This window comes from Mesocricetus auratus, unplaced genomic scaffold, assembly GCF_017639785.1.
Source record: "Mesocricetus auratus isolate SY011 unplaced genomic scaffold, BCM_Maur_2.0 Super-Scaffold_100019, whole genome shotgun sequence".
Classification (NCBI taxonomy): domain Eukaryota; kingdom Metazoa; phylum Chordata; class Mammalia; order Rodentia; family Cricetidae; genus Mesocricetus; species Mesocricetus auratus.
The window spans coordinates 10,503,768-10,519,958 of NW_024429200.1; the positions used below are offsets into that span (position 1 = coordinate 10,503,768).

Below are 16,191 nucleotides of genomic sequence, written 5' to 3' on the forward strand. Positions count from 1 at the left end.
TAACAGCTCCCTTTGGTCACCCCATCATCCCTAAGCTTCAAGTGTGATTTGTGTGGTTTTATGACTTGTTTGTAGTGGACAGTGCATCAGAGGTGACTGGCTGAACCTGTGTGTTGAAGCATTATTTTTTACTTGTTTGCCAATGCTGACCCTTCCCAGGACCCCATAAGTTCCATGATTTCCATGTTAAATGCACTGTTTTTATCTGTGCAGAGAGCCGTACCATAAGCTGAGATCCAACCCAAGGTATCTTTAAGAAGAACAGATATATCAACTTTTGGTTTCATATTTAAAAACCACATGGATGCATGTGGACTGCGTCTGGTACTTAACTCTAGTAAATGGATAAGTCCAAAAAACTACTCCTAAAGTATTTTCTATAAAGCAGATTGTGAAACAAAGAGTATTTTAAAAGCAAATACAGTATGCAAAAGCAGACCTGAGTTGCACAAGCCTTGTATACTGACTAGGAAACTTTGTGTGAAATTTTAGTTTTTTAAAAACGTAGTTCAGGATTTTTAAAATTTGAATATATTAACATTTAAAGATTTTTTTGACTTGAAAACTAGAGGAAAAATAATAGACTAAGAAAGACACCAAAACTATTCTATTAGAGTAAATTAGCCTCTGTCATTGAAACAAAACACCCCAAATATAAGTAACTTAAGAAGAGGAAGCGTTTGTTTTGACTCATGTTTTGGAGGCCCTAGTCCATAGCCGGCCTTTACCCATGGTCTGTGGAGGACGTTAGCTCCCTGGGTGTTAGCTGAGTGGGCAGAGTTACATGGGGATTATCTCTTTTGACGTCCTCTGAGTTTTAGACTTCAACTTGGCATCTTGATGGAAGTGGCCAGTGCAGGCTGAGGCAGTTCCCTGGTGCTGGCTGGAGTAGAAGTGTCCCCAGGAAATTCTCCAATGCAGGAACAGTTGGAGTGTTTGCTTCCAGGGGAGGTTAAAGCAGTCAAAAGCCATAGAGTCCTGCCGGGTTCACAACCCATCTTACTCATGGAAATTAATATTACTTTCATGTCAAAAGGACAGAAGGTATGCTTTAAGAGAGATGAGAAGCGGAAATGTATGACCTGTTGTGTACATCAGCGAGTGCATCCATCCATCTGCTCCCCAGCTGATTAATCCTTTCTCACCCAGAGGGTGTAAAAGGGAGATTTGCCTTCAGTGCTCCTAGGCGGTGCATGTCCTGCAAAGAGTCACTTCTCTCTGTACACAAGGACTTTGCAGGGGAAACATGGAGTCTCAGTTCACATCTTTCCTTGAACGTCCTCTCACTTGGAATACCTCCCTCCGAGCCTGTGTCTGGACTCGCCTGTCTGTGCTCAGCTCCTGGCCCGTGCCTGCTCTCTTGAGCAGTGTTCTGGCAAGAGCTGGGAGAAATGGCTGGGGTGGGTCTTTCCCCAGCTGACTTTCCTGCAGTGCTCTGGAGGGTGAGGAGGAGGATGGACTGGGACTCGCGTGATCCACGCTGTGTTCACACCCCCTCTATTTAGAAGAGCCACCCACCCCAGCAGTAACCCCCATCCCAGACTGATCTGGAGGCATGGACTTACTGCTGTGGACTTACTGGTTTGAAGCCTTGGTTCCTCACGAGTGGCTGTGCTCCACATCTGTCTTGAGCACAGCACCCGGGATGGCCCCTGTGTGTGTCTGTCCGTCCGTTAGTGATGAGGTCTAAGGGAAGTACACCTGACTGGGGACAGCTGACTTACCGGGTCTTTCTTTCTGTGTTGAAGATGGGACTGCTCCAGGGCCACAGAGACAGCCTCGTGTCTTCAGGGAGTGAGAGCCTGGGGTCGTCCCCACTTGTATCCTTAGCCTGTTTGTTTCCCAGAGCTTTTCCTTCAAGTCTTTGCCCTTGTTTGCAGTATGGTGCTTTAGTGGTTCCTTCGCTTGAGGCTCCTCTCCATTCACATCTGCCAAGACTCTGCTTGTGGAAGTGCCGGCCCCAACTCCCAGTGTTGTTTGAGGTTTACACCTGAGACGCAGCGGATCCTGTTGGAGCCAAACCAGGTGGTGTGCACCCGTGCTCCCTTGTGGCTTCAAGCTGTAGTCCGTTGTGCTCCCCTTTGTGGTGAGCAGTATTTGATGTCCTCTTCACTCTGCCCACCCCAACCCAGGCTCTCTAGCTTTTCCAAACCTCACTTCTCTTGGCAGGTCTTTCTACACATCGCTGACTTCCTTGATTAGACTCCAGGTGGGCATCTCCCCACAATGCTTTGCCTGCTGTCTTCTACTTAACTGGTTCCAAACTGATAGAATTACCCAAGCCTATGATCTGTGACCTACTGCACTGACTGGATCCTTCTCTGGAAGTCAAATCCGGTCAAACTCGGCATACCAACAATTCCCACATCCAGCTGCTTTGATCACCAGCACATTCCCCATCCTTTCCATAGTCTTTGACCCAAATTTCCGTGAGAGTGGCCCTGCCCCTGCTCTGGATCTTTTCCCCTGGAACATTCTTCAGTTATTCAGATGATGATTATTAAAAAACAAAACACCTCCTATAGCTTATGTTTTTGTGAAGTCCTGACGCATGTCACCTGTGGGTCCTCTCTGCTTGAAGCGACACACAGCATAACCCCATGAATCCCTCCCTGGACAGCCACACTACTGCCCTCCCCAGCTCCTGGCCTCAGGTCCCCTGGTCTTCCTTTCTTCCCATTCACCTGTCGCCCTTGGAAGCCCTTCCCTGCCCCTTCCCTCTTCTCATTCTGAGTGATTCATCTCTTCCCTGAACATCCTGAGCCTCAGGCATCATTCCTGCCTGTATAGCTCTTGAAAGCTGTGGAACCCCTTTGCCCTTCAGCCCCTCATCTTCAGAGTGTGGCCCTCTGGGCTTGCAGAGATGACTGATGCATGGCCCTGTGTGACTCAGGGAGTGGTCAGTGACACTGTGATGACACTGATGACCTTGTCACTTTCAGGCTTCCACGGATCTACCAGACCAGAGGCCCCTCGCATCTAACCCTCCAGCACCTAGGTCTCATGTAGACCATAATGGTCAGTTCAGTGGAGAAAGGATGGTGACATAACACGTACCACCCCGGACCTAGGCTAATGCCTGAGATGCAGTCAGGTCTTGTGAGCTCGTTAGTCTTTGTTGAATGGTATCAGGCACCTTATACAAAGAAAGTCCTAGTAGACTGCTTCTGGTTCTGCTTGATGCCTCCTGGGTTCCCCTCCCTGACGCTGCTGAGATTGAAAGAAGAAATGGAGTAGGCCTGTAAGACACTAAGACTTTGCCCATGCTTACGTTTTTTCCTGCTTGCTGCTGCTGTTGCTTGGATTTGTAGGTTCTTTCCTAGTTGTAGGGAATTTCTCAAGCTGGCTTTAATGAAAGAATCTCAAAAAACCACGGAGAAGTCTTGTGTGTTCGTTCTCAAGTTAAACACAGCATCCCTTCTTACTTCATTTTTGATGTGTTTCTGAGTTGACTTGTGTAACTACATTTAAAGAGTTTAGTATCAAAAATACTGTTCTGGTGTTTCTACCATTGACTTTTTCCTGTGCCAATTAGAAGGCACCTTTAAGACATTCAGTTTTTAGGGAGGATAGCTGTATTATGTGTGACTATATGCTCTTAAAATGCACTTATATCCGGGGCTGGAGAAGTGCCTCAGTGAATAATGTGCTTGTCAAGCAAGCATGGGGACCTGAGTTCATATTTCCAGCTCCCACATTAAAAAAGAAGAAGAAGAAGAAACAAAGAAAAACCAATGACAGAGGTGCATGTCTGTGACCTCAGCACCCAGTGTGGGATCAGGTGCGTGGCTGCAGAGAAAGGAGGATCCCTAGGATTCACTGACCAACTGGTCTAATTGAAATGGCAAGCTCCAGATTCATCGAGAAAACCCTGTCTCAAAAAATTAGGTGAATTAGGGCTGGAGAGATGGCTCAGTTGCTAAGAGCACTGATTGCTCTTCCAGAGGACCTGGGTTCAATTCCCAGTACCTACATGGCAGCTCACGGGAACTCTTAATTCCAGGGGACCAGACTAAGGCACATAAAATATATAAAATATATACAATTTTTTCCCAAGTCTAATGCTTTAAATGGCGGCTGGTTCTGTTTTGTGTTGCGCTGACATAGAACACCTATTTTTAGAGATGCAAATTAAGATTTGATGCTGACCTGCTTAGGTTTGATTTTCATTTGCTTTGATTAACATAGTCGAAGTGAAAGTGCCATTTATTTGGACACATGGAGCTGATTTGAGAGATGGGCTATGCTTGCTCAGGGATTTTGGGTCTGTCTGGCAGTGATTTTGAAGATCAGAGGACAGCTAGAAGTGTGGATGGATCACCACCTCTCCCCCGTGCACGCTCGAATGAGTGCGCGCACACGCACATATCTGTTGTGGACAGGAATCGTGCAGTTTTCCTTGTTTTGTGGAGAAACGGGTGGAGGAGGAATACAATGAGACTTGGCCATTGCTCCTGACCCGTGGCCCCCAGACTAGTAACTAGTGACCTTGTTACCTCCCACTGGGCATCTTAATTCCTTACCTCAGTGCACAGCTGTCATCTACCCAGCCGGTGCCCTGTCTGTGTGCTTGAGGCTGCCAGCCCTCTCTACAGAGCTCCTCACCCTACCGCAATACCCAGGGTTCTGCCCCTCCCAACCCCAGCACCACTTAAGTGGAGTCTGATCATCTCCATTTTCCCCCTAATCCTTCAGTGGTCAAGATCATAAACTTCACTTCCTAAGCTTGCTTGCTTACAAGATTCCTTACATCTGACCACATCCCCTCAAATCACACCTGCTCGATCAGTTCCATACCGTTGATGAAATGCAGCCCTGTTTTCCCATGCTTGTGGATGTGTCTCTGTTCTCTGGACATCCCCTCCAGGGATGTCATCAGCTTTTCTTCTCAAACCTTGGCAGCTTTCAACTACGGCCACTGCCCCACTCTGCTAACTCTAAATTACTCGTTTGAAAACACTTCCTTGTCGCACATCCTCCTTTCTCCAGAATTCTCTTCATCAGAACATGATGTATCCATTCCTTAAACACCAAACTCTATCCTCAAGGAATCTCAGTCTACTGCAACTTAGTGACTCTATTATAGGGACCTTGTATGCATCAGATCACACTGCGTTTGTCTTCATGTCACTCAGAATCCCCAGGGCCCATCCCTGTAATCTTCAAAGCTTTTCTTTTCTTTTTAAGGCTGAGTAATATTCCATTGTGTGTGGCATTTTCTTTATCTGATCGCCCATGGATGGATGGCCAGGTAGCTTCCGGTTTTATGTGGTGGTTGTGAGAACTGCTGCTGTCGGGTTGTACAGGTGGGTGCCAGGTTTCCTGTCTTAAGTTAACTAGAAGCTAAGGTTTCCTGCTCCTAGCATACCTGCCGCTTCCATGGAGTCTTTCTTCTCTGTTTATAAATTATCCCCAGATGACCTTTGGACCGTTCATTACCTGGGACTACATACGCATAAATACAACAGAAGTTAGAAGACAGAAAATGAACATTGGCCAGGCCTGGATTCCCATCTCCCCTGTAAGATGAGACAGAAGGAAACAGGGCCAAGGTCTTCCAGTATAAATTCAAGATTAGCTTAGCCAGCTTGGTGAAGTCCCATCTCGCCATAAAAAGTGAAAAAGACTGTGAGGTGCCTCAGTGAATACTTGCTGTTCCAGCAGGAGAACCTGAATTTGGGTCTCCATTACCCACATAACAGCTTCCCATGGTGACATGTGCCTGTAACCTCGGGTAACATTGGGAACAGGCAGGGGGCTCGCTGAAACAGCAGACTCCAGGTTCAGTGAGAAACTGGCATCAGAAATCAAGGTGGAGCGCAATAGAGGAACATGCACACACGGCTGCATATACATGCACACGCTACACACACACACACCAAAACTAGAAAAGAGAAGGAAAATTACTGTTCGTTGCTGTGTCAATGAACATCACTGGTCAGCAACACAGTGCAGTCTTTTGCTCTTAGAATTACATGGCTGGCAGGAAGCCGCAGGGCCCAGGATTCCCTGCGAGGAGAGTTTCGGACTAGAGACCAGAAGATCAAAGTTCCAAGTGTGACTTCCACCGTGTGCACATTGCATTCATACCACCCCTGAGTCAGAAAATGACAAGTACAGGTCGGTGGCCAACAGTAATGTGCTGAAGATTCTCACAGAGCCGTGTGGAGACCATAGGGTAGCTAAGAGATGGCCTTACTTCCGTCCCCGCACAGTGGCTGTGTTTTTTGAAGGCATACCAAGACTCCACAGACTAAAGGAAACCCCTGAGCAACAGGGTAGCCATCTGTGACTGCTTACAGTCTGCATTCTGAAATTTAACTGGTATAGTAACACTCTTCATTTGTCAGTCTTAAAATTGTAATATTGTTATGAAAGGTCTGACAGTTACAAATAACTCCTAAGCTACAGGAAAAGTATACATAGGTAATAGCACTTCACAAGGGGAATTACAGTGGCATTTTGATTGGTAGTCTCTGTCTTTTACTGTGAATCTTGACATATTATGTCTTGAGGTCCTAAAGAGGTATAAACAAGGTAATTTTTATAGAGCTGAGAAATATTTATAAGATTACCATTTGTATAAATTTCTACAGAGTTACTTTTACTGGGTGTTACAGAGTGGAAATTGCCAAAATACTGTGTTCCTGACTTCCTTCACACTATTAACGTAGTTGTGTTACAAAGCAAATGTTTTCTTATGAAAGTGCATTGTTTGTCTCGCTGGGGAAGATGAGGACGTTGAGTCAAAGGGCCGGAGGAACTGGGCAGAGGGCTCTGTAACTTGTCCCACACTGCCCTGTCCCCTGCCAACCATGAGACTCCACCCTGACCCCACCCCCTCCCAGCCAGCACAGGCTGCTAGATCCAGCGGTGAGGGACCGGGGAGGAGTTGGGAACTAGGGTCGCCTTAGCTGACTTGGTTATTCATGGGAAGCCGAGGCAGAGGGCAAGTAGAACATGAGGACAGCCAAGGGAAGTCAGACATCTTTGCTCTGATTTCAGCTGTCTGTGTACCAGGAAAGTTCAACTTCTCTAATTTCTCAACATACAGAAGAGGGAGAGAGCTATGCATTCCCAGCATGCTTCTAAAGTTGTAGTCTAGGCAGGGGGCATACCCAGGCTCACCATGGTCTGCTGTGATCTAATGCTGGGTCTAATCAATGGGTATGAGACCAAGCTTTGTAAGATGAGGCTGGATGACACTTAACACTCCACCTTGGGATAATTTCTGCTGACTTTCCCTGGCTGCTCTTAAGCTGTCATAAAGATCCCTCTGGAGGATTGCTCCCCTAGCCATTCTTTGCTCATGTGTAGCATTGAGGAAAGGTGGATAATAGCAGGAAATCCAGGGCTGGTCATCTTCACACCTCATCTACTCTGCCTCTTGCCCAGAGCCATAGTGTAAATGTTTCTAAAAGGCCAAGATAAAAAATATAACACGACGTATGAAAGTGCTGGAAGGAATAGCGAGGAGCAAATGAATGCCTGCTCTTATTAAGCCTTGGTAATTCTGTCGGTATTAATAAGTGATTGCTTTTGAATGTATTAGTAGCAGAATCTGCACTGAGAATCTGCAGCCAATCAAATCTTTTTTTCAAATGTTTTAATATATTCTAGTTTTAAAAAGTAGCATGCCGGGCGGTGGTGGCACACGCCTTTAATCCCAGCACTCGGGAGGCAGAGGCAGGCGGATCTCTGTGAGTTCAAGGCTAGGCTGGACCGACAGCCTCCAAAATAATACAGAGAAACCCTGTCTCGTAAAACCAAAAAAAAAAAAAAAAAAAAGAATGTACCTCAAACAATTTTTATAATGCAAAGTCACTTTATACTCAGTGCTTTTTTGTTTTGGAGTGATTGATGTGGTCAGGCATTGGGTATAACTTCTATAACTCACAAGATGATTCACACATTGTTTAATGATGCCATTTAATAAAACTCATATTCTCGTGAAAATATTTTTCCTTTGAAAATGTATTTGCCATTGTACTGTGCAGTGTCTCCTTGAATCTATAGGCCCTAGATAAATCTGAAGAGCTTGCCAGGATGATGCAGCCCTGTGCAAGAGAGAAAACACACACTTTTATAAGCAACGACAGCTTATGTTTCATTTGGTGACGCTCTGTATTCTCTGGTCTCCAAATCATATTCAAAAAATGGTCATTATCTTCAAAGAAACAGCCCATTTGATAATTAAGCTTTCATTTCTCTGTGTGCTGCTTGAAACTCACTTGTTTAAAGAAAAGTCTTGGGGACTTGTTTTCAAAGGTTCCAAACAAATCCTCATTCCACAAAGGCCATTCATGGCCCCGCATATCCCAAGGATACTATTTATAAATGCCTGTTAAGTTTCTTTTTCTCACTGTGCTAATCTACTGTCTAATTGTCTTTGCTGTGGGTCATGTGACTCTCCCGCCCATAACACACGCACTTAAAATTCTCACTTCCTGATTGAGCCATGAAGATTACATAAAGTGTAAATCAGCCTAAATAGCGAGGAGCAGAAAGTCTCTGAGGAAAAAGCTGTCCTCTTGTTTTGTTTTGATAATAAGTCCTGAATATGTGGCTCCCTAGCTGAGAGACTGTTAGACTTGGTTGTTTTTGTTTTGTTTTGTTTTCTTCATCCTTTCCCTTTGAGACTGATTCAGACTTTGCTTTCATTATAAAAAGGTAACATGCCAACACGCCAACCAGATAGGCTGTGGGGGTGGCTCCACTGGAGGAAATCAAAACGGTTCTGATTACCAAGAGAGCCACCCACTTCTTCACGATCCACACGAAGAGCCCTGCAGCTCCCTCTCAAGGTACCGATTCCATGTTTCCCAAGTGCGTTTGGCCAGGTAGCCTCTGCTGAGCTTCACTTGTGGCTGGCAGGGTTACACGTGTTTACCAGGGATCTTAAATCTATCCCACTTCCTTACAGGACTGTCCATGGCACAGCAGCTTGGTGTGCCGGGCCCTTCGGCCGTTCTTCAGCCTGACTTGATGTTATTAACCGGTGTCTTTCTGTTTACCCCCACTCACGGCTCTGGGACATGTTTTGTGTTCCCTGGGCCTCTGGTGCTGTGATTAAGGGCTTGGTGCTTATAAGCATTTTTAGCAGAGGAACCAAGATAGTTCTCAGTAGGCATCCCAGAATTGTGAGCTTTTAATTACTCTGTAAAACAGCACAAGGGCTAAAGAGTCAGGGTTTAATTTTATTTCAGGAGGGTGAGATACAGGAGATTTTCTCACAGATGCAGTTACAATAGGATTCCAGTTGCAACTCTTCTTTGCTTTATTATATTCAAATCGAGGAAGGGAGAAAAAAAGTGGATCAGACTTAGAAGGGGCAGTTCCTCGCTCAAACAGGTAGCACTGAGACACAGCACCACCAGTAGTGTGTTCTGTCGATTACCAGCCCTCAGAGCACAGTACTCCATGAAATACTTCAGTGCTGTGAACTGAAAACTCAGAAACGTTTGTGGGGAGCTCCATGCACATAGGAATGAAGTCACACCTGGAGTGAGGCTCTGGGTGGGAATTCTCACCAATATGGCGGAGGTGAACGCAGAAGCCAGTCTCTTGAGTAGAAAAAGAGCTGGCAGGGACTGGGTTTGGATGTTGGGACTTACAATCTGATGTAGCATGCCTTTGCTTTCCTGTAAGAAGGACCAGAAAACCAAGCATTTCCTGATGGTCCCGTGTGAGCCCTGTGAGTATAATGCTAATGCCACTGCCCCGGCTGTGCTGTGGTGTTTGTGGGCTGTGCGAGGCAGCTGGAGCAGCCTGTGCAGCCAACAGCAGCAGAGGTGCTAATGCATGGCCAGTGATGTCAGGAGTTACGAGACCTTGGTTTCAAAACAGCGCAGTAAACAAGGTCAAAGTGTCCCCTTTTGCTGGAAAGGAGGTCTGTTTTTATGAGTTGGACAGTGCATGGATGAAGTAATTTTCCAAACAAACGTCACGTTTGCATGTATTTTTTTTATTTCTGGATTAAAAAGAAACAAACAAGTTACCCAGATGAGATTTGTTACTGGTTATATTATAAAGATTCTCTTTTTTTTCTATTTTTAATGAAGGAAATAATCTATTTCATGTTTGCTTTTTAAAATACAGTCTGTTGGTCTTTTCAGAATTTCATACATGTATATAATGTGTTTGGTCATATTTACTCGCTACTTCTCCCAGTAACTCCTTCCATTTCCATCTCCCCCTCCTCACACCTCAGTTTCGTGTTTTCTGATCTAAACCTTTGAAATAATGTGGTAGATTTCAAACCACGGTAGGTTGCAGTCACCGCCAAGAGCAGCATGGCTCTTCTGGTCGTCTGCTTTGGTGTTTCGCCTGGATAGGCAGGCGTCCGAGCTAAAGAAAGTGAATGGTGCAGAATGCCAGGGCTGCATGGCTTGGCCTTAGCCGTTTCCCAACCTTGGTCCTGAGAACGCCAGAGAGTGGAGGCTCAAGCTGTTCTTAGGAGCAGTTGTGCTGGCCTCAGGGTACTGAAGGTAACAAGTAGATGTCGTTCCTTCAGGGTGTGTGTGTGTGTGTGTGTGTGTGTGTGTGTGTGTGTGTGTGTGTGTGTGTGTGTGTGTGTGTGTGTGTGTGTGTGTGTGTGTGTGTGTTTGTGTTTGTCTGTCTGTGTAGTAACAGCGGTGGAGCCACGTGGCGTCTAGAGGTCATCTCAGTCTGCCCTGGGGAATCCTTGTTCTCAAAAGTGTCTTCAGTAGCGCCGAGATGAACTGTGAACTTGAGGCCTTGACAGAAGCGAGGTGCTTTTGGTGTTCCACAGCAGACCTGGGTGTGTTAGTACACACACAGCTTTTAAAGTGAAACCAGGGCCTTGAGGAAGCAGTTGCCAGCAGCCAGCCCAGCACGCAACCTGCTTGCAGCTAGAAAGTGAAGTAAGTTGGGTTTTGGTTTGGTTTGGTTTTGGTTTTTTGGTCAGTCTCTTCTTCGTGATTTTCCTTGTTAACATTGTTAGATGTTCAATACCTGATAAGGGCTAAGTCCTGCCCCCCCCCTTCTTTGAAGTGGGAAGTATAGTTGTTACTTCTAATTGCTTCTTTAATCATTTCTGTCTTCCATATATAAGAGGCTGGTTTGCTTTAGAGACTGGGGAGCATTGTCAAGAAGTAAACAGGCTCTTTGGTCACTCCCCATCCCTTGGCTCTTCTCTCTCAGTTAAGTGACAATGACAGACTCCTTCTGTGCTTGTAGTAGCCGGGAGCTCCTTCAGCAAAACAGCCCAGTTCCCTGCCTGATTCCTGTTGGAAGCAGGCAAGGTGTGTCGTGTCCTCAGGGCGGTGTACAGGCAGAGAGTCTCCCTGACCCCTAAGCGGGAACTGAGTGGAAACCAGCGAGGAGAGGATTACAGACAGAGCGGAATAATTTTAAAATCTGTAAGGAATTGGAAAGATGCCAATTAAAAAATTAAGCTTGCTGGGGGGGGGAGAAAATTAAATGAGGATGAAGGGGATAGAGAGCTGGTCTGTCAAGAGAAACGACTTTTCCTCCGTTAGGAGGTTTTGTACCATGTAGCTTTGGAGTGAATGCGGGGTTTTTTTTGTTTTGTTTTGTTTGTTTTTTTTTTTGCCTTTGGAATACAAAGAGGCATCAGTCACCTATGTAGGAGCCTGTGACAGCACGTTAATTCTACAGTGGACGTGTATCTTTAATCCTGTTGGGTTTCTGTATTGACTCTGTCTCTAGAGGTGGCTTGGTTCACTTTTAAATGGGAGTCCTTTGGCTTTGACATTGCAGGCAGAACCCAGAACGGCTGAGTGGTTTGTGATTGTGATGAAATTCTTTCCTTCTGAAGGGAACTGCGCTGCTGTAGAGTGCTCTTGACTGTTTCTCCATCCCGATGGCGCTTGGAGGGTAGGAGGAGGCAGCGTGGCAGCAGAAGAGTGAGGAGAAGGGTCTCCTGTGGCATATGGCAGGGATTCAGTTAGCGCTGGTGTCACAGAATCCCATTTTTACCTCAGAGTTGTGGAGACGGGACTAAGTATGGCTGATGTCCACCTGAAACACTCCAGGCCCCCACTCGCCACCCTTTGTGAACATCAGAGGACTACTAATTCAGCAAACATTTTTAAGTATTTTCCTTAAGATAGCGACATGATGGAAATTATGACTTTATTCGATTCAGTTTACAGAGCTTCAGTCTGTAAATTAAAGTGGGAGCATGTTGAAGGGTAAGCCAGCAGAGCATTCCCATTGAACTTTCCTTGTTAAGGATGGTGCCAAGCAAACCTGCCGTTCCCTGGTGAGACGCTCTTCCTAATTAAAGGGGAAGGTGGCCGCCATCTGTCCTCTTCCATTCAAGGCAGTAGGGGGACTGGAGTGGAAGGAAGCAAACTCCCCTTTTATTTTTCCCCCACTCTTTTTTCTTTTCCTTTTTATACTCGGCTTTCTCCCTAGTCAGTGACCCAGAAGGTCATTGACGATCTGTCTGCCTCCGTATGAATAGTACTGTAAGCATGCCTGCCTGGCGCTTGGAAAACAAAGTTCATAGCAGTGAATTTTCTACTTAGAACTCCACTTGAACCATGTCTCAGAGTATTGCAGTCTGCACATAGCTGTCTCTGCCCCCGGCATCCTGAAGTTACTCCTGGTAGGAAAAATGGGGAGTTTTATTTTTATTGATTTTACTTTTTCATGAAGATAGTATACATTCCACTGGACATAATGAAAAGATATGTTAGTTACAGTGCCTGTATGTTATCGGGGGAAAGAGAGCATGGATAAGGATATTAACAGATGTTCCATTGCATAGTGGTCTGTCCCTGTGTCCACTGAGTAATTCACATGGTTTATCGTTCAGTTAAGCAGGAAGCTTGGTAGCCTCCTTCTCATGAAAATCTGCTCCAAGAGAATGTAGTTAGTTTATGCTCATGGCATGATTGCTTTTAAGATGTGAGTTACCCTCAACAAAATGATTTTACTATGTTGCCTCAATTTCCCTCTTGATCATATTTTTTTTGCTTTAAGCATTTGAGAGACTATGAAATACTACTTGTTTTTCATACAAACTTTATTGGAACTGAGAAATTGTAAATTGTTTAGTTAGTTTTATTTTCAGTTTTTAATATACTTTGGCAAAATGCTATTAACAGTCATATTAAACTGACCAGGACTGGTTCAAACTTTACAGCCAATGCCAGATTTCATACTGTCTGTGTGACATGGAAATGTGATATTTCTCAACCTTGTGATAATATAGGGAAGCTCAAACATGGGAGTCACCCCTGGAATCTCACTCACCGCTCTTTTCAGATTCCTCACCAACCTGTAATGGGCGTTCTTGGAAGCATGGTTGTGCTTCTGCCGTGTGACGTCTGGCGAGGAGGAATGTAGGCATCTGCAGACAAGCACCCAGTCTGCAAGTCTGGGTTTAGCCTAGGTCCATCGGTGAAGGGTTGGAGCAAGTGTGAGCAGCTAGTCCTTGTCCTCTCACAGCCTTTTTACGTCTGGTTCTGTTGCCTTGTTTCACAAGTTAGGGCTTTAGATGCTCAGTTACATAATGAACTAGCCATGTACATTGTGGTTAAAATTAATTTTCCCCCTTAGAATTAAGAGGACTAAAATATGTCAGTAAAGTGTGATTCTCAGGTAATATATTTAGTTTTGGGGGCTGCACCTATATGGATAGGTGTGCATGTGTAGGCCAAGGGTGTTCGGTGTCTTCCTTGACCACCCTCCACCTCATAACATTGAGTTAGGGTTTCTCCTGAATTTAGTTTGTCAGTTCTGCTTGTTGAGGTAGCCACGTGCTCTGGGGGTCCTGTTTCCACCCCCTGAGTGCCAGGACTGTAGGCACACCGCCATGCCTGCTCCTCCCCTCGTAAAAGGTTTGCTGGACATCTGTAGGCGGCATGATCTTTACCCACTGAGCCTTGTCCTCAGCCCCAAGTGATTAGTACTTCAACTCACATGGCAAGAGACACATGGACAGGTCAGTGTGACCCAGGAAGAGTTCAGACTTTACTAATGGGATGCCAGCTCCCTGGAGCACGTCACTTCCTGCCTGCCTGCCGCTGCTGTGTGAACCTTTGGGCTTTCTTTCTGTCTGTGGGGTAGTAAGGAACTGTTTTTGCTAGCACTGATGACTAAACTATGTATATCTTGTTGTCGACACCCAGTGGGCCACCGGTTCATCCCTAGAGTTAGTGTGTTACGTTCAGAAGTAAGCAGCTCGCCCACGGATCCAGCATCCCAGGAGGACGCTGCCTAGCTAAATGACATGATGAGGTAACTGCAGGGTGGTGGGCACTGTCGCCTTCCAGAACCCAGATCAGGTTCAAGTAAGATCTCATGATAGAAATGCGGGGTGGGGGGGTGATATAGAGTTGCTCATGGAATCAAATCTTAGCAGTGAAAGCCTTACCCCACCCCTTCTTATGTCGAGGCTTCAGAATAGACTTTGATCCATAGTTGCTAATCAGTTGAAATGTTTTTATTCAATAAGAAGTTTTCTTTTACCTCCATTAAATTGTTGGTCCTAAAAGGTTCTGAGATTCTCGGAATAACTTTGGATTCTCTAAGAAGACAGAATAATTAATTTTTTCTTTTACCTGTTAGACCTGAGAGGACCAACCCAGTCTACAAAGTTAGTTCTAGGCCAGACAGGGCTGTGTGGAAAGACCCTGCCTTAATTAAACAAACAAAAAATAGAACTGAGAAAACATAGCCAGAAATGGTGGTATATGCCTTTAATTCCAGCACTCAGGAGGCAGAGGCAGACAGAGCTCTATGAATTCAAGGCCAACCAGGGGTTCTTGGTGAGACCCTGTCTCAAGTAAGTAAATAAATAAAATCTGAGAGACTATGGAAGCATCATGGGTCATTTTACTGTTGCCAGTTTCTATGTAACTAATCCATGGAGACAGAAACTTGAAGGTAGCTTGCCTCTCTGTGAGTGAGGGGAACCAGGGCTGCTTCATAACCTCTTGTGTGTTACATTCCGGAGGGACAGAATTTCTGTGATGTGTCTCATGGACAGTGTCATTTGGTTCGTTGTGGAGTATCAGTTCCAGGCAGTGTCCTAAGCAGTTCACTGTGGACATGGAAGGCTGCTGCTCCCTGTAGATACCCTGTAGGTGTAAGGACTTTGCCAGTGCATGACTGAGCCGAGAGCCTGAAGATGTCCTTGCAGAGCCTAAAGCTAAGGTTCTGTGCGCAGATCAAGTTAGAGAAAAGGGTAGAAAAAGTGGAGAGGAACAGACCAGCAGCATGGCAACTTGGAACCAAGGCTAATCAGTGCACGGAGTTAGAAATGCTTCCGAGGTGAAGGGTCTCTGAGCTCAGGGTAGGAGAAAGGTGGGGTTGGACATGAGGCCTTGGGAAGAAGGAAAGCGTCCTTATCTGTGGGAACAGCTGGTGTTGATGGGAAATACCAGTGACAGTGGTCACTCCCTGTCTCACAGAACCTGGCACAGTGGCTGCAGAGACCATTAAGAGAGCAGAGGTCCCATGAATGCCAGCTCTAGGAGGGCCCCACTCACTGTAATTAAACAGATCAGTTTTAATACCGAGTCACAAGGGAGCAGGAGAAGGTTTTGGGCAGAGCCCTGTGCTGGTGTGTGTGAAAGAGTGTGGCCTGGACAGTGACACAACTAGCAGTGGGACTCAGAGGCACTGTCTGGAAAAACAAAGCAAAATAAGGAAGGCGGGAGTAAGAAGGCCACAGTGGGCCCAAAGGCAAGGTCCAGGAACTGCTGGGTCATACGATGGTGCTGGGCGGGGGGGTGAGGGAGTGGGGTGGGGGGGGTGTCACACTAAGGTGGTGGGAAAGGACAAGACTCTGCTTTTTAACTGCGGAAGGCAAAGCAGGTCAGGTGACGAGCGAGCTTGGTTTGGTCACTGGAGAGTAAGAGAGACAGGGCGGAGGCTGGCTGTGCATAGGAGTTAGGAAGCCCAAAGGCTGACGCGGAAGGGCTCCTTTGTGTGCAAGCTGAAGTCAAGGTTGTAGAGACGGACGTTTGTCATTACCTATGACTGATGGATTACAGGTCATCACTAGTGAGGGATACAGTGAGGGCTGCGATGATTGGGGCCTGAGGCATGCCTTACAGATGCCTTACAGATGTGCTTTCCAGGGACGGTCTGAGACCATGAAAACAACTGGGCAGTTTGAATCCCAGAGGCCACACACAGCTGGAGCAAATGGAGGAGGTGTTCCCAGTGCTGACACCAAGAAGAGCAGAGCAG

The 16,191-nt window shown here is 46.0% G+C and overlaps 1 long non-coding RNA gene across 2 annotated transcripts in view; it reads left to right on the forward strand.

Annotated features, from left to right (window-relative positions):
* LOC121133034 overlaps positions 1-15,715 on the forward strand; it is a 112,942-nt gene extending 97,227 nt beyond the window's left edge. For both annotated transcript variants that reach the window (XR_005869773.1, XR_005869772.1), the window contains one exon: positions 8,671-15,715. This is a non-coding gene — a long non-coding RNA (uncharacterized LOC121133034). The remainder of the gene's footprint in view (positions 1-8,670) is intronic.
* The last annotated feature ends 476 nt before the right edge of the window (positions 15,716-16,191 follow it).